Source organism: Haliotis rubra, unplaced genomic scaffold, assembly GCF_003918875.1.
Source record: "Haliotis rubra isolate DU_JTF1 unplaced genomic scaffold, ASM391887v1 Scf1743, whole genome shotgun sequence".
Lineage (NCBI taxonomy): Eukaryota > Metazoa > Mollusca > Gastropoda > Lepetellida > Haliotidae > Haliotis > Haliotis rubra.
Genome location: NW_025765718.1, coordinates 5930 through 28947, shown reverse-complemented (window position 1 = coordinate 28947; position 23018 = coordinate 5930). Strand labels below are relative to the sequence as shown.

General features: G+C 42.1%; 1 pseudogene; it reads right to left on the bottom strand.

Moving 5' to 3' along the window:
* LOC124272933 overlaps positions 1–21511 on the bottom strand; it is a 30015-nt pseudogene extending 8504 nt beyond the window's left edge.
* Positions 21512–23018: the final 1507 nt, after the last annotated feature.

Genomic DNA, 23018 nt, shown 5'->3' with positions numbered 1-23018 from the left:
ATTAATGGGTACAACAAGGACTGGTCGGCTCGGAGTCAGTATAATGTGCCTGAGTAGGGTATTCATGCTTCACTGCGGCATGGTATCTCAGTGGGCTAGCACTATCAAACCAGATTCAGTCTGGGCTAGTACAAGCAGCCGCACATACACATACACATGCATGTACGTCGTCATATGAGCGAAATATTCTCAAGCACGACGTAAAGCCCAATTTCACCTCACCTCACCTCACCTTCCTTACTGAAAAGGTATCTAGATATTGAGACGATTGTTTCTGTGGCAGTCGAGCGCTTACTTCCACAGTACCCCGTCATGACGGTGATGTCGTCAATTGCGATGTCGCCAGTGTAGCTAATGCCCCGGACGCCTTCAAACACAATGGTGTAACTACTGAACCGCTCTGTGATTGGTGCCTCGCCCAGGAACCAGCCGTTGCTTCGGTTACCGGACTGATGCCAGATCATCTTGTCAGTTCGTCCTGTTCATGAAATTTTCGTATGTTTAAAGAACTGCGTTCATATGATGACATATATAAGTAATGTAGGTGTAAAAAGTCAAAGAGGGTTGTATATATTGTATGAAGCTATATCGGTTTAACGGGTACATTAGAAATAAATCTGAATACGTACCAATTACCATATTTGTGAGTGAGTTTTGTTTTACGCCTCTGTTAGCAATATCAAGGCGGGGGACACCAAAAATGGTCTTCACACCGTCACCAATTGGCACAGTAAGATTATACATAAATTAAATAGGCTTATTATCGAACTGGAACCACATTGTTTAACGTGTATTTATGTCTACATGAATTTTAATAGAATATCTGTTTATTGCTAATCTCCGGCTAAACTTGGAGAACTGGTTTAAACACGACTGGGGAATGTTAGTAGCGGAGGTGCGGTATGTAACCATGGTTCCCAGTAGGGTGCTGTTGGCAACGTCTGACCCCATCTTTATATCGTTTTCTTGTCGGACAGTTTTAATTAGTTTGTGTCTGATTTAAAACCCTTTAAATACGCGATATATTGCTAATTGTTATACTGTCCTTCATGTTACAATTTTCGTATAACTGTAAAAACTGCCGACTGGACTTAAATTCAACTCACTCATTCATGTTATTGAACCAGTATTAACCAATCTTTTCATGTCAGTACGATTGCAGAAATTCCTTTACAAGTGCGACTTACCGGGCACCCTGATGTAGACGTTGAGGGAACCGACTGTGGCCCCGTACATGCTGTACCAGAAGTTGATGCAGCTACTGGTGTTGGAAGGGGGGAAACTCTCACTGACCAGCCACGCCTTGTCTCCGGCCAGTCTTGGGGCCGAGGTTTCAATGAAGAGGTACCTGCCTGCACACATACCATTGCAAAACTTATCATCTTTGGTGGTTGTGGTTCGTGTGTCCTTTTGATATTTCCGTGACATATTACCCTGGCATATTACGCGTTGCATATTACCCCTGTCATATTTCCCTCACAATTACTTCTGACAGATTATCCCTGGTAGATCATCCTGACAAATTACCCTGACAGATATCCCCTGTGATATTACCCTGTCACATAACCCCTGTGATATTACCCTTGTGACATAACCCCAGTGATATTGCCCCTGTCAGATAACCCCCGTGATATTACACCTGTCACATAACCCCTGTGATATTACCCCTGTCACATAATCTCTGTGATATTACCACTGTCACATTACCCCTGTCACATAACCCCTGTGATATTACCCCTGTCACATAACCCCTGTGAGATCACCCCTGTCACATAACCCCTGTGATATTACCCCTGTCACATAACACCTGTGATATTCCCCCTGTCACATTACCCCTGTCACATAACCCCTGTGATAATACCCCTGTCACATAACCCCCGTGATATTACACCTGTCACATAACCCCTGTGATATTACCCCTGTCACATAACACCTTTGATATTCCCCCTGTCACATTCCCCTGTCACATAACCTCTGTGATATTACCCCTTTCACATAGCCCCTGTGAGATCACCCCTGTCGGATTACTCGTGACATATCACCCCTGCCAGATGACCCTTGACATATCACCCCTGTTGGATCATCCCTGCCAGATTATCCCTTACAGATTACCCTTGACATATCACCCCTGTCAGATTACCCTTGACATATCACCCCTGCCAGATTACCCCTTACAGATTACCCTTGACATATCACCCCTGTCAGATTACCCTTGACAGATCACCCCTGTCAGATTACCCTTGACAGATCACCCCTGCCAGATTACCCTTGACATATCACCCCTGCCAGATTACCCTTGACATATCACCCCTGCCAGATTACCCTTGACATATCACCCCTGTCAGATTACCCTTGACATATCACCCCTGTCAGAAATTAAACTATGGCGACACAGAGTCTTGAATATTAAAATATTCGTATACGTGTCATTTCGCCTTTTGATATGTTGTGTTGATGGATGTGGTAAACATACTGTCTGTAAACCTTTACTCATTTAATTTTATTCAATTAATTCACAACGGCATTGTTCTTTGTGATTTACTGAGCTGTATACCTTGTGCATTGCCGAGCGTGTGGTCCCTCGAAGGTCCAGTAGAGGAACTGGACGTCATACCGGAACCCAAAATCCAGTCAAACTGATCTCCCCCGCCAGTGTTCGACCAAGTGCACAGGCCAGATTCGAACGTGCAGTCGCCTATAGATGAGGACAATAACAGAAACTTGATTCCCTGAACAGACACGCAGTTGTGTTCTATCAGATGTGGTTACCATGCCCAATCGTCAATAAACATTGATCGAAAATAATTTAAACACACTAAATTCCACACACTATGGTAGAGCAATCTGAAAGTTAAAAATTGCAGTTGTCACAATACAACATTTCATTATCAAAATGTCATTTATTAATAAACCAAAACAAGTAACAGAAAACTTCTTTATAACTTCTTTGAGTGGCATTTTAGAAGTCTGTTAAAAAATCTGTATTGAAACATCGCACTCACGAAATAAAGAATTTGTTAGCGAAAATTGTCTATTTGGTAACAGTTATCCATAGACATGTAGTGTGAAGCCCATTTCTTGTGTCCCTTACGTGATATTGCTAGAATATTGAAGATTGAAGAAGTACCCATGTAAAACAATCCCCACTTTAAAGCAATGGGGTAACCAAACGATAAAACAAATCCGATTGGTGATCTCTGTGAGATGAATCCATGATTGAATCATTTCTTTCTGGAGGGTGTCACAGGGACACATGACAACAAAGCCCAAGTGGCGATCATTTTAGTCTTCAGATACAGGGGATGCTAACCCGTAGGTTTGGGAGTTGGTTTGGTGCCCGTTGTGGATTGTGGGGCTGTTTTGGTTGTTGGTTTCTGGGTAACGGTTGGTCGAGCTGCATTGGGAATAACTGAAACATGAGATTAATATTGAGTAAATGTGATGCCAACATCGCTTCAACATCGTGTCTTAAAACACAGAACATGAACGAGTAAGATCATTACCATGAAAGTGAGAAAGCTTTGATGAATGTTCAGGAACATCTCGGATTCAATCTAACAAACAGTGAAAGATAGTCCTGAAGATTTATTCACAATATGGAATAGAGAAGTCTCCTTGAAAAGTGACAATGCCTACATTACTTAGTGGAAAATATATTGGAACAAAGTGGACCTCCCTTTGGCATGGGACTGCATTGCCCACAGAGACGTCATCAAGTCATGATGCCATGCCTTACGAGAGCCAGTGAGTGGGTGAGCATTGTTCTACTCCACTTTCACCAATATTACAGCCCTACTTGGCGTAGCATCCCATAAACAAAACCATGTCATATTCCAGTGGAGGGAATCATAGGCGTTCTGCATGACGATGAAAAGTGCAAAATCAAACTGAACTAAACAATAAACTATCACTGACAGCAATGTGTTTCACAGAGCACTATACATGGTTTATAATGATTAGTTCAATGTGATATTTTCGTTTCTTCCCATGGGGGACTACTTTAAGGACAAAGGACTTGTGGTGTATGATTTCTCAAATTTGTAGCCTTTAAGATCTAAGAAGGATATATTTGACAAACAAAGATCGCTTTGTGGAACGTGCCACCGATCTTTGATAAAGGTGCCATTACGATACTACCCATAGTACTTACCACCCAATGAACAAGCACCAGCTGTCACGCTGAAATCATCGATCGCAATATCACCCTCATAGCCAGCTCCAACGGTGCCCTCAAAGACAATTTGGTATGACGTGTTGCTTGCCACAGTGTTGAGGGAGACCTTCGCCATTTTCCAAGAGTTACCTTGGTTTCCTGTTGAAGAGTGAATTCGGGTGACATCATAAATTGCCACTGATGTACTGGTAATGTATGATATGGAGGGACCAAGGACAGCAAGTATTGCCAATCTGGGATCGGGGAAGCAGATGTTGTCGTAGCTGGAGAACATTCCTCTGCATAAGAACTCTTTAGTTCCTTGTGTTGTAGCTGACCTGGATAGTTTTCCAACAATACACTACAAATGAAACATTTCATTCTGTAAAGGCCACAACAATCCCTGGCACAGACTTGATCTCGGGGTTAGTCAAAGCGATGGTAGGGGGACTGACACATATAAAGACATTACAATGTCTTACCTGACAACTGCCAAATAGAACTCCTGGCACCATTCCTCATGACATAGACATTCAGAGTACCAATCGAGGTTCCATACATGTGGTACCAGAACGTGAGGCATGTTGGTGAGTTTGGGGGACATTATTAATTGCTGATGTGCCCCAAAGGTATCATAGGGAGGTCCTGAGGATAGCAAATGTTGCAAATCTGGGATTGAGGAAACAGATCCTGTCGTGACTAGGGAAATGTATCAGCATATCAACTCTTAAGTACATGTACCTTAGCTGACCTGAATAGTTTTCAAACAATACACACATGATGAAACATTTCATCCTTCGAAAGGTCGTCACAGTCACTGGCACAGACTTGGGTTAGTCAAACACCTGGAGGGATGGTAAGGGGAATGCAAGAATTACAGATATCTTTACGTCTTACCTGACAAATGCCAAAGAGGAGAACCCCTGGCACCATTCCTCATGACATACACATTGAGAGTACCAATGGAGATTCCATACATGTGGTACCAGAAGGTGAGGCATGGTGGTGAGGTGGGTCCAGTTAATATGAAGGAGTTGAGTTGAGCAACATCACCAGGTCGTCTTGGTGCAGAGGTCTCAATGTACATGTAGTGACCTGAATCAAGTAATGGTAAAGTGGGAGTTACCACACTTAGGCTGGCCAGTTTTAAAATGATGATGCTAATATGTGAATGGAAGCTGCTTCAAGCGTTATCTTGCTATTGTATTCACTGACTATTTTGAGTGCCCATTGGGTGTGAAGCAAGGATGTTTGTTAAGTCCAATTCGTTTTTCCTTCTTCATTAGATACCAAAGGAAGATACAGTTATGGGATATATCTGTATAAATTGTTGATAAGACAAACGTATGACTTCTTATATTCAAGTTGCTGTGAATTGAATCGGGACTGACGGATGGAGGTTCGTACCTAATCTTGTCCCATACGTGTGGTCACTTGAAGGCCCAGTGCCGAAGGAAGAGGTCGCCCTTCATGCCTTGACCAGTCGAAATTGTCTGAATGGTCGACGTCTTGAGAGAATCCACATAGAATAGTATCCTCAAAATTACATTTGTCAGCGGCAGGTTTTGACGAGGGGCCCACTGTTGCTCCTGCGTAATATCAAGCATTCACTCGTCAGTCACAAACTATTTCAGTAACATAATATAAAGGGAATATCTTGTTTCGTGTTAAAAACAAAGGTACATAGAACAGAATCCATGTTTTGTTTTGGCCAGCTGGTAGTCAGACCTTTGCCCACTGCACACGTATGGTACGTCGTTGGTGGACGTGTACGTTCATGGATCTAAAAAAACAACAATTCTGCTATTACTGATAAGTGGAACAGCCCAAATCGAGATGACATTGTTCGACACATCAGGAGCATGCACGAAGACTTCTTGCATGTCTTGTCAACATTGATGTTTTAAGGAAGGATAACAATATATGGACGAAAAAAGTCTTCATTACAGTAAGAATGGCATTTCGGTGTAGGCTCTAACAGTTATCAAGGTTGTCAGACCCTACACCATAACCTCACTCACACTACAATAAATACGTTGTTCATCCATATATTGTTATCCTTCCTTACTGCTTCAACTTCTAAATGCCTCTCGAACAAGTTATAAATCTTTTTACATAATGTTAATGCAAATTTCGAATATGTCACCGACCTCTTTCACGAGAAAGTGCACCATCATATCCCCATGAGAACCCACTACTTGGCGTAGTTGGCGTTGGCGTATGATCATATCATTTTATTTGCCAATACCACAAGAGTCATGGACTTGATTATTTCCAATATCCCCTTTAGTTTTGGCATTGTATATTGTATTTGTATCATTTTGCCATGTTTTCATAAACAAATTACCCGTGATGCCATTTTCAACAAAATCCACAGTTTTATTATAAAGGGCTAAGCATGAAAACCAAACATTTGTATTCATTGAGCATTTTGTTTCATTGTAGTGATGCCTTTTCCCTCATAAAAATAACCTCAAATCTATCAGTATTTGTCCTTTACATCTTTAACATATAGCTTTTTTATTTGGTTATAGAGTTTCAACAAAATTAATAATTATTTAATAAACAAAAATTGTTTCCTGAAATAAATTACCTAGTGCCTGTTTGGTACTGTGTTTCATGCTTTGGAAACCCCTCCATTTACGAATGCTGACCATCCACTTCTGAGATTTGGACCTACTGACAATTTAACATTCTGCAATATGCTATCGACATGCAAAAGTCTTATACACGAGGTAGAATGAGCAATGTTTGGTCAATAGAGATGGTGCACTTCATCACCTGCTGAACAAGAGCCGTTGGCGATGTTAACGTCATCAATGGCTGTAACACCTTGATTGCCGCCACTCACGCCTTCAATCACCACCTACAACAAGATGAGATTGTCATCAGAACAGAACCATTTTTCCTCCCTATAGTACTTTTCAGTTGAATATCAATCTGGTCTTTTTGCCTTCACTTTGGAGAACACTTATTATTGATATCGAACCATATTTTAGCCAAAAGTGACAACAGTCTTTCCTGAAAGTACTGTCTATGAATGGTTATTTCAGAATTTAATCTGTTTTATGAACAATATTGAACTAAAATGCAGCAACAATTTTGAACAATACTTATGGTGCTGCTTTATGATTTCCATTCAGCATTGTATTTCTCACAAGTAAGTAATATTCGTTCACGCAGCAGCGTTTCATATACGGTTTTGGGGTCAACACATAGTATGATCCTTACTTTGTCCCTACTTGAAAAAGGGCGAATGGGGTAGCCCAGTGGTTAAGCGTTCGATCGTCATGTTGAAGACCCGGTTCGAAACCCCACATGGGTACATTGTGTGAAGCCCATTTCTGGTGTCCCCGCCGTGATATTGCTGGAATATTGCTAAAAGCGGCGTAAAACTAAACTCACTCACTCACTTACATTAAAGGGATCTTGACGTTGACTGAGATCTGCCCCATGAGCCAGTGGGGTGCCCTGAGTCCCAGTCCTCTTCCAGGTTGGAGTGGATGGAATGACTATTCCTGTTTGAACGTACACGTTGAGGGCGCCGACGTTGCTGCCGTACATGTTGTACCAGAAGGTAATGCAGCTCTGGCCTGCCTGGACCAGGGGACTGAACAGCCGAGCTTTGTCCCTGGTTTCCCCCCACTGACTGAAGATGGTTCAGAGAGGATGTAGTAGCCATCTATAAAGAGAAACACTGATGAATTCTTCGCGCCACTACCATAGATGCCAAGTTCCAGACTTGTATTCAATGGTCATTGGATCGGGATACTTGTCGAAACAAGATAAGTCTTCTTTTTGAAGTAATGTACATTAAAGGTGAAATTTATGGACATCAGCTTCTCTATTATGAGAAAAACCACGTCCAAGAGTAAACTCTACTTCTGAATAAGGGGAGTAAGAATATACTCTGTAACAAGAGGTGCCTCATAATAAAGAAGTTGCCATCCATAGATTGTCATCTTTTTGATTACAATTGCATCTCGAGAGGATATTAACGTCACGTCAAATAGTAATTATCTGTAACCGAATAGATGGGATGTTTTATGCCGTTTGGGGCAAAATTCCAGCTTTGTCAGACAAGTCTTGCCGTTTCAAATTATTAGTAAGAACTACCCTTTATCTTGCCTCACACATAAATGTCGTTTTCTGACTGGCTGAGCGCTCTTCTATTATTTTCAATGTACCCCGTTAACAAGCAAGGAACATTTTCTATGTACCCCGCTGGGAGTGCCAAACTCATTTGGTACTTCGTATCAGGAATTCTTTATCTCGAATAACATTGAATCACGTATGATGTACGGAAATTACCGATGTTTTGCGAATGCAAATCGATGGAAGGCAATGACGGCTACAAAAAGATTTGTATCCGTGCTTCAAACAATTCAAAATTAACATTGAGGTGTTCGGTAAGATACATACGTTGTTCAATGTTCCCTCGGGCCAATGTTGATGTACCCTCGATGTTTGTTTATGTTTCCCTCTCCCTTCAGGCTCAGGGAACATAAACAAACATCGAGGGTACATCAACCCATGGGTTCCCGAAACATTGAACAACTTATAATGTCCAACGTAAAGGCACAAACCAGGGTATCAATGTATACAAGGAGGGAAAGCATATATCATAAATACAATTGTCATTAAATGACACCTGCTTGTATATATACCTATAAAACGTTGGAGCGGGAAGATGATTGCAATGTTATTTCAAGGAGTCTTACTGGAGTTGCCAATACGTCATTAAATGACTCTTGCTTGCATATATAAGTATCAAACATTGGTGCAGGAAGATGATTACAATGCTATTTCAAGGAGTCTTACTGGAGTTGCCAAAGGTATGGTCTGTGGAGGGGCCTCTTCCAGAAGTGATACCCTGTCTCCTGTTCCAGTCAGAGAGATCCGTTCTTGAGATCTGTACCCAGCCACAGAAATCGTTCTGGAAGTCGCATGATAACGCTGCCTTCCCCACCGACTGTGTCGTCACTTGTGCGGTCGTCTGTAGAACGGCAGCGGCATTCGGCGGAATTACTGAGTGTATAAGAAATGACGCTACATTTTCTGAGTTTGTTATAATCGTATCAATTTGGTTCATTTCCAATGCGTAAAATGTCTAATTCTATTTACGAAAACAACACAATCATGACACACCTGTATCTTATATAACTGAAAAGGTATCTAGATATTGAGACGATTGTTTCTGTGGCAGTCGAGCGCTTACTTCTACAGTTCGACGTCATGACGGTGATGTCGTCAATCGCGATGTCGCCAGTGTAGCTAATGCCCCGGACGCCTTCAAACACAATGGTGTAACTACTGAACCGCTCTGTGATTGGTGCCTCGCCCAGGAACCAGCCGTTGCTTCGGTTACCGGACTGATGCCAGATCATCTTGTCAGTTCGTCCTGTTCATGAAATTTTCGTATGTTTAAAGAACTGCGTTCATATGATGACATATATAGGCAATGTAGGTGTAAAAGGTCAAAGAGGGTTGTATATATTGAATGAAGCTATATCGCTTTAACGGGTACATGAGAAATAAATCTGAATACGTACCAATTACCATATTTGTGAGTGAGTTTTGTTTTACGCCTCTGTTAGCAATATCACGGCGGGGGACACCAAAAATGGTATTCACACCTTCTACCCATGTGAAGAATCGAACCCGTGTGAACAATTGGCACAGTAAGATTATACATAATGTAATAAGCTTATTCTTGGACTGGGACCACATTGTTTAACGTGTATTTACGTCTACATGAATTTTAATAGAATATCTGTTTATTGCTAATCTCCGGCTAAACTTGGAGAACTGGTTTAAACCCGACTGGGGAATGTTGGTAGCGGAGGTGCGGTATGTAACCATGGTTCCCAGTAGGGTGCTGTTGGCAACGTCTGACCCCATCTTTATATCGTTTCCTTGTCGGACAGTTTTAATTACCCCCCAAAAATTAAACCCTTTTAAATACGCGATATATTGCTAATTGTTATACTGTCATTCATTTTTCAAATTTCGTGTAACTGTATATACTGCCGACGGGACTTAAATTAAACTCACTCACTCATGTTATTGAACCAGTATTAACCAATCTTTTCATGTCAGTATGATTGCAGAAATTCCTTTGCAAGTGCGACTTACCGGGCACCCTGATGTAGACGTTGAGGGAACCGACTGTGGCCCCGTACATGCTGTACCAGAAGCTGATGCAGCTACTGGTGTGGGAGGGGGCGAAACTTTCACTGACCAGCCACGCCTTGTCTCCGGCCAGTCTTGGGACCGAGGGTTCAATGTAGAGGTACCTGCCTGCAAACATACCATTGCAAACCTTATCATCTTTTGTGGTTGTGGTTCGTGTGTCCTTTTCATATTTCCCTGACATATTACCCTGGCATATTACGCGTTGCATATTACCCCTGTCATATTTCCCTCACATATTACTTCTGACAGATTATCCCTGGTAGATCATCCCTGACGGATTACCCCTGACAGATATCCCTGTCACATAACCCCTGTGATATTACCCCTGTCAGATTACCCCTGTCACATAACCCCTGTCAAATTACCATTGTCACATAACCCTGTGATATTACCCCTGTCATATCACCCTGACAGATTACCCTGTCACATAACCCTGTAATATTACCCTTGTCACATAACCCTGTGATATTACCCCTGTCACATAACCCCTATGATATTACACCTGTGAGATCACCCTGACAGATCACCCCGTGAGATCACCCCTGTCGGATCACCCTGCCAGATCACCTCTGACAGATATCCCTGTCACATAACCCCTGTGATATTACCCCTGTCAGATCACCCCTGACAGATTACCCCATCACATAACCCCTGTGATATTACCCCTATCACATAACCCCTGTGATATTACCTCATCACATAACCTCTGTGATATTACCCCTATCACATAACCCCTGTGATATTTCGCTTGTCACATAACCCCTGTGATATTACCCCTGTCACATAACCCCTGTGAGATCACCCCTGTCGGATCACCCTCTCAGATCACCCTCTCAGATCACCACTGTCGGATTACTCCTGCCAGATGACCCTTGACATATCACCCCTGTCAGAAATTAAACTATGGCGACACGGAGTCTTGAATATTAAAATGTTCGTATACGTGTCATTTCGCCTTTTGATATGTTGTGTTGATGGATGTGGTAACCATACTGTCCTTAAACCTTTTACTCATTTAATTTTATTCAATTAATTCACAACGGCATTGTGCTTTGTGATTTACTGAGCTGTATACCTTGTCCAATGCCGAGCGTGTGGTCACTCGAAGGTCCAGTAGAGGAACTGGACGTCAAACCGGAACCAAGGTCCAGTCAAACTGATCTCCCATGCCAGTGTTCGACCAAGTGCACAGGCCAGATTCGAACGTGCAGTCGCCTATAGATGAGGACAATAACAGAAACTTGATTCCCTGAACAGACACGCAGTTGTGTTCTATCAGATGTGGTTACCATGCCCAATCGTCAATAAACATCGATCGAAAATAATTTAAACACACTAAATTCCACACACTATGGTAGAGCAATCTGAAAGTTAAAAATTGCAGTTGTCACAATACAACATTTCATTATCAAAATGTCATTTATTTATAAACCCAAACAAGTAACCGAAAAATTCTTTATAACTTCTTTGAGTGGCATTTTAGAAGTCTCCTTCTGGACAATGACACAAAATCTGTATTGAAACATCGCACTCACGAAATAAAAGAATTTGTTAGCGAAAATTTTCTATTTGGTAACAGTTATTCATAGACATGTAGTGTGAAGCCCATTTCTTGTGTCCCCTGACGTGATATTGCTAGAATATTGCTTAACACATTGTACCCATGTGGGGCATCGAACCCAGGTCTTCGGCGTGACGTAATAAATCGTAACCGTTGTCTTCAACTTACCAGGAATAGAACATACTCCCACGGTGAACTTGACATCGTCCAGAGCTATGTCTGATTTGTAGTTTGAGCCACTGATTCCTTCAAACACCATCTGAATTCCATATGAGTTATTCTGTTAATAGCACCCTGTTGTCACGCAACGATATTTAATTATTCGCACGATACATAGTTTGCTTATTAAAATGAATGTTGCTAAAATAACTTATTCTTTACGAAAGCTGCCACTTTGGCAGCATTACATACCTTATCAGCGAAAGTTCTGCTTGCTTCGAATATTTTCGCGTTGCTTCGAATATTTTCGCGTTACTTCGAATATTTTTATTTTATATTTTTTTCAAAAACTTGCAATTGCAAGTATTTTCTCGTTGCGTAAGGTGTTCTCCAAAACTTGAAATTTGAAGTTGCTTTGAGTATTTTATCGCAACTTCATTTTTTTAAAGAAACTTGAAGCAAGGAGAAAATACTCTAAGCAACGAAGAAATAATTGAAGTAACAACAAAATACTCGTAATAATGAGTAAATTTCAATTTTTTTACAGTAATTTGAAGTAACGAGAAAGTACTTGAAATTTACAGTTTTTGAAAGAAACTTGAAATAACGAGAAAATACTTTATATTTTATGCTAAAAAACTGGCAGCATTAGGCTTTCGTAATTCTTCACCTACATTGCAGATTTAGATCAACTATAGTTAGATATAAAATGTATATAACTGGTCGACGACCATCTTTGCTGATTGTGCAGAAATTGCTGCTTAGGTTTTAGTTCTGGTGTATCGGAATAGAACGGTAGGCTATGGAATGGGGTTGAGAAGCAGTAGTGTTATCAACCTCGCACCTGGTATCCTGAAGCGGAAGTTGCTGGGATTGTTGCCTGTCCAAAAGACCAGTAATTGCCCTGGTTACCACTTCGTACAAAAAGTGGTCGACCTCTGTTGTTTCCGACCTGCAACGATATTAGTGTAAAACACTTACATACGTATTACGGTATTTCAAGCTCATGTCGGAATGCGCTTCCTTGAATAGGTCATCAATAACAATGGCACAGTTCTTGCGATCAAATTCTTAAGAAACGACGAGACTATCAACGACATGATTGCACACAACCTGAAAAATACTTTGAACATTAATAATTATGTGAACATTTATTGGATCAGTATGAATGTTTGATGGACAGTTTGACGGTTAAAAAATATCTGTTTGTTTCCAGCTAGAACTAATCACGCCTGGACCAGACAATCCAGTGATCAACATTATGAGCATCGATCTACGCAGTTGGGATACGATGACGTGTGAACCTAGTCAGCTGGTCTGATACCGTCAATCGCTCCTGACGACAAGCATGGGTTCCTGCATGAAGACCAATTCTAACACATGCATAACTGTTGAAAATAAATGCCAATCATATTTCTGTATATATATGTAAAATATACCTTAACATAGACGTTCAACGTTCCCATGGAAGATCCGTACATGTGGTAGTAAAAGCTTAACACATTGCCTGGCTGTCATGATAGGTCGGCGACAAGATGCGTGCTGTGTCCCCCTGTATTCGGGAGGATGCTTCAGTGTACAGATAGTGACCTGAACGAAAACAGATAAAACAGTGACATACTCCTCTAATCTCGAACTTCGGTTATCTTGAAACTGTTCGTTCCGAGAAGGGTGTCCAGTTTGTTATATAATCGTCTCTGTATCTCCACCTTTAGTTATGTTGAAAAGTTAATGTAAGATGTCAGCTTAATTGTACCATGTTATATGCGCCCGTGGAATTGTATCCCACTATCATATAAATCTAGGAAGTCTGAGAATACACATCTATGCACAGTGAATTGAAGCGCGCCATTGACGGAGAACTGACCCATGCCATACACCAACTTCAATCCTTGGAGATAGGTGTAGGGGAAAGGACTGACTGTCTGACTGAATTTGGTTTTACGCCGCTTTTAGCAATATTCCAGCAACATCACGGCGTGGTACACCAGAAATGGGCTTCACAAATTGTACCCATGTGGGGATTCGAACCCGGGTCTGGTAGGGGAAAGGTGTAGGTGTAGGGGAAGGGATGGGGAGAGAGGGAAAGAGTAAGGAGTAGGGAAAGAGATTGAGATAGGGATAGGACCAGGTGTTGGGGTAGAGGAAGAGATAGAGAGACTTCATTATAACTTGACAGTCACCTACCACTTGATGTTCCGTAGGTGTGGTCGTTGCTGGGTCCTGTGCCGTCAGTGGACGTTGCATGTGACGTCAACGTCCAGTCAAAGGTGTCCGTGGTGTCCTGAGTGTAGCCACACATTGTAATACCTTCAAAGTCACATTTCCTGACGACTTGCCCTGGGGTGGACAGTGGTGTGGACAACCGGTCGCACTGTGCAGAAAAGTATGGAGTTACACAAACCAAAAAAATATATTCAAGTTGTGTTCCGTTTTAATGCATAGATGAGTTCCTACTTCTTCATCAGATGAAGACTGCATGGTGTGTGACATTTGCCAATCATAAGCAGGATACGCTCTTCTAGCGTAATCCTGGTATCGTTATTTATTCAAAGTGGTTCAAAACAGTCTGAATCATAAAATCTGAATGTAACAGTCTGAATCATAAAATGGTCAGAGTATTTTGGTAGAAATATCTCACAGTAACGAAATTGATTTTGTCGCTTATTTCATGAAAAACAACATGCATTGCCTTTTCGGCTAGAATGCACTTTACCGGGCGCAGCCCTCGCTGCTCCCTTTACGGTCCTTAGGGTTAGGGTATGGCACCCTTTATGATCCTCAGGGTTAGGGTTAGGGTATGCCACCTTTACGATCCCTAGGGTTAGGCACCCTTTATGATCCTCAGGGTTAGGGTTAGGGTATGCCACCTTTACGATCCCTAGGGTTAGGCACCCTTTACGATCCTTAGGGTTAGGGGTTAGGGTTAGGGTTAGGGAACCCCAGCAACGCTAATTAATCTGAAAAAGTGCACCCGGTAAAGTGCAGTACTCCCGCCTTTTCTATTGAATCATACGTTGTGAATTAAGGTACGTTTGCTACTTGTACAGAAACAAATACTATCATGTTCATCAGATTTAGTTCATGATGGAGGCTGGTCTGTATCAGTACCCGTGCATGCATTATCTGCCAATAAGACGTCATCGACGGCAATGCCTCCGTTATACCCGTCTGCCGTCACAGCTTCTATAACAACCTGAAACAAGAGTGTTGAACAAAACTTGAAACAACAAAACATGAGTACTGAAATAACAATAATAATAACAATAGTAGTAGTAGTGATAGTAGTATCAGTGGTAGCAGTAGTAGTAGTACTTGTAGTAGTAGCAGCAGCAGCAGTAGTAGTACTTGTAGTAGCAGCAGCAGCAGTAGTAGTACATGTAGTAGCAGTAGTAGCAGCAGTAGCAGTAGTAGTGGGAGCAGTAGTACTTGTAGTAGTAGCAGCAGCAGTAGTAGTAGTAGTTGCAGTAGTAGCAGCAGCGATAGTAGTAGTAGTAGCAGCAGTAGTAGTAGATGTAGTTGCAGTAGTAGTAGTGGTGGTAGCAACAGTAGTTGTAGTAGGTTGTTTTGTACAACGGCACCCACGCGAAGATGGTAAGCATGCCCTCCTGCCTTACTTGTAGCACCCACCATATTAACGTGTACAATCATTGCACTGGAATCTACACACTGAGTGAGTGAGTGAGATTAGTTTTACTCCACTTTTAGCAATATTTCAGAAATATCACGGCGGGGGGACACCCGAAATGGTCTTCACATATTGTACCCATGTGGGGAATCGAACCAGGGTCTTCGGCGTGATGAACGAAGGCTTTAACCACTAGGCTACCCCACCAGCGCCTACACACTTGGTGTATGCTGGCAGTATCACCAGATGGATTAGTGAACACTTGACATTTTCTTCTCGGCTTCGAGGGCAGTAGTAATATAACCAATGGTGGGTGACTGAGAGAGTGAGGGCTTAAAGTCGTATTTAACAGTATTCCATGACAGGGGCAGACCGTCACTCGATACCATCATAGGTTTCTGGGGTGCCCAAGGGATGAAGCATAGTTGGAAACATCATTTACGTTATATGTTACTCCTCCTCCTCCTCCTCCTCCTACTACTACTACTACTACCACCACCACCACTACTACTACTACTACTACTGGGCGGTGGGGTAGCCTAGTGGTTAAAGCGTTCGCTCGTCACGCCGAAGACCCGGGTTCGAATCCCCACATGGGTACATTGTGTGAAGCTCATTTCTGGTGTCCCGCGCCGTGATATTGCTGGAATATTGCTAAAAGCGGCGTAAAACCAAACTCACTCACTCACTCACTACTACTACTACTACTACTACTACTACTGCTACTCCTACTCCTACTGCTACAGCTACTTCTACTACTACCACTACCACTACTACTATCACTACCACTACCACTACCACTACCACTACCTCTACTGGTACTGCTACGACTACTAATTATAGGACCTGTGAAGATCCGGGTTAGAATTTATCCTCAGCAACCCATGCTTGTTACACTATGTAGTAAGAGGGGTCGGGTGGTCAGACTCGCTGACTGGGTTTACACATGTCATCGTATCCTAACCTCGTAGCTCGATGCTCATTCTGTTGATCACTGGACTGTCTAGTCCAGACTCGATTATTTACAGACCGCCGCCATATAGCTGGAATATTGCTGAGTGCGGCGTAAAAACAACAGACCAAACAACTACTCGTAAATATACATAATAGAAACACGTGGCAGCTCGTGGAGTGCCAAGCATCCGGAACCTTCTACTCACCGAGTATGGCGTATGTCCCTCCACCACGGTGATGGCAGCTTGGTTCCAGGTCAGGCCCTGGGTTCCTGTCTTGGTCCAGATGCGGCTGCCTATCATTGAGGTGGACTTGATGTAGAGACGTTGAGGGTGCCGATATGGTCGCCGTGCATGTGGTACCAGAAGGACAGACACTGGGTCACCAAGCGAGGATGATGGTGTTACTCTGAATTCTAGCTGTCTTGTTGGCTGTCAGTCCACTGACCTCTGTGTAGAGGTAGTACCCCTCTGGAATACATATGATTGAAATCTGTGAACAGTAGTTGTGTATGAGTGAGTGATTTAGGTTTTACCCTCAATTCAGCAATATTTCAGCAATATCCGAATTATTATGTCGCGTCCATAGACTGGGAGTGAGTCACACCACAATCAGCAATATTCCATCAGCAATATCACGATCTGATATCGCGTCCTCAGCCTGGGAGTATAAGTATATCGTAGGTAGCAATATTTTAGTGATATCCCTCTGGAGTTGAGTTTTCTGGATAATTAAAACCTGTGACCAATAGCATTATTATGTCCACGCTGCTTGATGGGGTGGATAGAGCTATTTAGGGCGCTGTATACTTACTTCGCCTGTTGTGTGATCAAGCAGAGGCCCCGTCCCACTGGAAGCTGTGGATCCTTGATGTCGTGTCCAGTCGAAGTCGTCGTTCTTCATTTGAGTCCAGCCGCAAAAGTCGTTGTCAAAACTGCAGGTGACAGGCTTGTACGCTGAAACCCAGTGAAATATAAGTGAAAGGGATCAGTGACTTAATTTTATTTAAAGAAATAACTGTTATAAAAAAGGCAAAACAAAGAAGAAAGAAAAATAACAAAACAAACAAAAACCCCCCAAAACTAACATCTAACCCCCAAACCCAAACAAAACAAAAAAAAACAAAACAAAGAAAGCAATACAAACAGAACAACCCAAACAAACAAAACAACAACAAAACAATGCAAAAAACCCCAAACAACCCAAAGAAAACAAAACAATTGTAACAGTTAGAAACGTAGCTGACACTGTGACCATTTAATTGAGCAAATAAATCTTTAAGTAAGTATTCAAATAAGTAACACTTAGATGACTAAGATGACTAACATTTACCAGTTTTAAAGCTTGTTACACATTGCTTGAGTTAACTTTAGCAATGCTTGATTGACGTATAGTAGATATTACCTTGCAGAGAACAAGGCCCGTCGATAACTTTAATGTCGTCGATGAAAATGTCACCTTTCTCGCCGTCTCCGCGAACAGCCTCGATCACAACCTGACGATTGCGAATTCACTTGTTGTTAAACAATAACATGTACATCTCCCTTCTGCTAGTGTATATGAGCCAAGGAAGAAATGCTGTCTTAAAGCTTAATTCCATTACACACATTCTATTATCAATACGAAGACTTGAAATACCTTGAAACATTTGAATACCTCAAAACTAAGAATAACATTTGAATACCTCAAAACTAAGAATAACATTAGAATACTAATTCTAATGTCTTTTGTCATGTTCACATGCGAAAAAACAGTACACACAAGCTATTTGAAAACGGCACATGAAGGTATATAATTCAATAAGTTTTACAATTTGCTAAGTCTTGACCAACCTGAAGGTCCGTAGCCTCTGGGAGGGGAATTCTTGCCTCCATCCAGTCGGTTCCCTGGTTGCCATGGCGAGTCCAGATGCGGTTCCTCGTCGTGCTGGTCTTCCCGTATACGTTGAGGTTGTTGACGTGCTCTCCGTACATGGTGTAGTAGAAGACGAGACATTTGGACTGACCACTGGCGATGGTCAACGTCGGACTGATCAACAGTGCATTGTCTCCATTAGCACCGAGAGACGATCCCACGTGGATGTAGTGTCCCTCTGTGTTCAATGTTGGCAACATTAGAAGAGGTACTTCAGAAAACAGCATTGTCTGGGTGGCTTGACGTTTATACAAGGATGGCCAGTATTTCATTTACCATGCCATGAACGTTCTATATCTGGGACGAAAGTTCAGACATTTGGTTCAGGACGAGAATACGTGTTAAATCGACGTAAAGCATTCAATACCAAGAAGAGTGAGTGAGTTAGTGAGTGAGCGAATGAGTGAGTAATACTCCAGTAATCGGGGATAGCAGAAATGGGCTTCACTCATTGTACCCATATGGGAAATAAAAATCGAACACATTGTACCCAAGTAACGTCCATGATGAACAATCGTAACATTCTGTAATGCAAATTTGTACATGGTCAGCTGTATCACTTATCAAACGAATAATATCAAGTGAAATTTTTAAACTTTAAATCATAAGTTATTTATCGCTGCGTCAGCATTTTCACATCGAGTGTTTCGGTAGGAGAATGTAAACCAGTGGAGTCGTAACGTCACGATGAAGATGATGTCACTGAAAGAGCAGCATGCAACGAAGATGCCTGGCTGCTTGCATTAGTTCGAACCTCTGTCGGTTTTGTAGAGCCATGACAATGATAGGGCAATACGAGCTTACGCATCAGCTGAAATAGCAGTTGAAGAAACATTTGTATAAGAAATAAAAGCAATAACTTACTTCCAGTGGTGTGGTCACCGCTTGGCCCGGTGCCGGCTTGGGCAGTCCATGGTATCAGATTCCAGTCAAATTTGTCTGTTCCTTGATCCTGTGTCCACAGACAGAAGTTGGTTTCAAAAGGGCAGTCAAGCTTTGTGCTAACAGCTGAAAGAATACATTCAGATTCATAGTTATATGTCAATAGCCTCACAAGATGGCACCCAAAGATAAATAGCGGGATGACTATAGTTGTTTGTTTGTTGTTTAACGCCGCACTCAGCAATATTCCAGCTATGGCGGCGGTCTGTAAATAATCATACAATACACTGATCAACAGCATGAACATCCTTCAACGCAATTGGGATACAATAACATGTGTGAATCAAGTCAGCAAGCCTGACCACCCGATCCCGTCAGTCGCCTCTTACGACAAGCATGGGTTGCTGAAGGCCAGTTCTAACCCGGATCTTCACGGATGTAGAGTCGAATTGAAACTGGAAGGCAAACGATCCATTCGAGACATAAAAGCTCCGGGGTATGAACTTTACAGCAAATACACACTTCCCAAATAAGTGGTTATTTGAATTCCGTGTGACAAAGTTGCATTCACAATAAAGAGATCCGACATATAAGGTGTTTCAATTCATCCGAGCGTGTAAGAACTACGAATGCGCTTCTTTCAACCTTTCACAGTCGGAGCTGACTGAGTTATTTAATTGTATTAAATTAATACAATTGACAAATTCATTTCTATATTCATGACATCTCGGCTAAAATCGTTAGGTATAAAACCCCGATTTTCTGGAATTCTCATGCGGCGGAATAGTCGGTCATATTGGCGGCAATACATTGACATCTTAGCCTGTATTATAAAGAGGTATACAGGAAACGTTGTTTGAGGGTCACCCAAGGGATGAGATGCCCGGATGACGCTACATATCTATTTCATAAGTAGGTGGCAACATTAGAGGAAAAGAAAACACCATGGTCCGGCGAGGAGCAGGGACCATCAACAACAATGGGGAGAAGCTTTCTGCATTTTGCCACAACCTAAGGATAGAAGGAATCTTTTTTGTCCGCAAAGACATCCACAAAACGACATGGAGCTCTCCAGATGGTCACACAGAAAACCAAATTGATCATGTCATCATCAACAAGAGATGGAGAGGCAGCCTACAGGACGTCGTAGCAAGGGCGAGGAGCAGACGATCTGTGGAGGCAGAGATGAAGGATGCAGGGTGGACGTCGGGACAGGTGCAGCAATGGGCCCAAGATAGACAGCATTGAAAACTCTAGTAACGGCCTTATGTGCCAAGAGCACGAAGAGGAATAAGTAAGTAAATCTATACTCTGAAAATAGTAGAAGAACCTGAACTTTCAATTTGGATAGGAAGTATAAGCGTTAACAAACATTTCAAGAAGGTCGATAAATCACAGTAGACCATAACTTTTGACAATCATCTTGCATCACATAGTTGTTAGTGTTTGCTTTGTAGTTTTAAAAATGAAAATCGTACATATGCAAATTTTACTTCATACACCAATCATCTTTCAAGACTGACTGACTGATTTGACGCCAACATGCGAAGACTGACTGACTGACTGAGTTTGGTTTTACAACGCTTTTAGCAATATTCCAGCAACATCACGGCGGGGGACACCAGAAATGGGCTTCACACATTGTGCCCATGTGGGGATTCGAACCCGGGTCTTCGGCGTGTGACGAGCCAACGCTTTAACCATTAGGCTACCCAACCGCCCCTCATCTTTCAAGAGCGATTGCTGTACAAGCAACTATAGTCATAAGGAAGTGCATGTGGTGATGCACTCTCAAAACATCCATTACCATCATATCAACATTACTACGATATATCCCCATTTTTTCAATCGTAAATAAAAAATTAATAAGTTCCCCTATTTTGTTTAAAGAGTGTATATAAACGAACCTGAACATCCAACTGCTAGCGCCCACAAAATCGTCACGACTGCTGCGGTCATTCGTATGCTTTGGTGAAACTTGTTACCTTTCCCTGCTGCAATGAGGACTGAGCACTGAGTACTCGAATATAAAGGCCGGTGTTATTGATATGAGAGTCAGTGTTATCAACTGGGTGTATATCGCACCAACATCCAACGTCGCCGATGTCACTTAAAACACTTGAGACTGTTGATAGTACACATTGTACCTGGACGATCTGTGTTGTTCGCTGTACGATCTATCCGTTATCGATAACAGATTATATTTTTAAGAATGAAACTTCGGGAGTAAGTGAGTGAGTGAGTATGGTTTTACGCCGCTTTTAGCAATTGTTCAGCAACATAACGGCGGGGGACACCAAAAATGGGCTTCACCCACTGTATCCACGTGGGGAATCGAACCCGGGTTTTCGGCATGACGAGCCAGCGCTAGAACCACTAGGCTAGCCCATCGCTCCCGGGAGTATGTAGAACATATCAAGTTTCTTTTTCAGAAATGAGTCCATCAAAAAGATCGCAATGGTAACCTTCAACCATACGGGGGAAGTGGAAGTGTAACGTGTTTGGTGTTTTACGCGTGTTTTGGTGTTTAGGTTGTATGTCAAACAATATTGAATGTGGACCAGATAATCCATTGATTGGCATCTTGTGCATTTAACCACGTAGTCGGGATACAATGACACGCATCTACTGTGCCACCGATCTTGACCACCCAATCTTGTTAGTCGACTGGACAGAACTGTTTGAAATGCAGTGAGTTTCAAACACCCGTGAAGACCCGGGTTAGAATTGGTTTTCAGTCACCCATGCTTGTCGTAACAGGCGACTAACAGGATCAGGTGGTCATGCTCGCTGATTGGGTTGACACATGTCATCGTATCCCAATTGCATGATTGTGTTGTCGTAACAGGCGACTAACAGGATCGGGTGGTCATGCTCGCTGATTGGGTTGACACATGTCATCGTATCCCAATTGCATGATTGCGTGGTTATTTACCACTCGATTATTACAGACTGTCGCCATATAGCTGGAATATTGCGGCATTAAACAACAATCCAGCGAACAACCTAGTGCTTCGGCCTTCAAGGTTTAAGGAGTTGTTATCTCGGAAGCTGCTATCAGCTTGTTCGACCAAGTTGTTTAGTGTAAAGTGAACCCGCTGGGCACCCTTATCGTATAATGAATTGATATGGCAGATATACCCCTTGAAGATTAATACTTGCATAGTAGGTGGTAAAGACAATTTGGTTGCAGCTCGCTGTATGAATGTATGTATGTATGTATGTATGTATGTATGTATGTATGTATGTATGTATGTATGTATGTATATGTGTGTGTATGTATGTATGTATGTATGTATGTATGTATGTATGTATGTATGTATGTATGTATGTATGTATGTATGTATGTATATGTGTGTGTGTGTATGTATGTATGCATGCATGCATGCCTGACTGAGTTTAGTTTTACGCCGCTTTTAGCAATATTCCAGCAATATCACGGCGTTGCATGCATACATGTATGTATGTATGTATGTATGTATGTATTGAAATCGTGAGGTTACAGGTCTGAATACACGACTTCGTCTGGTTGATAATTTTGTGAGGCCTCCTCCTTGTTTAGAAGTAGAGAC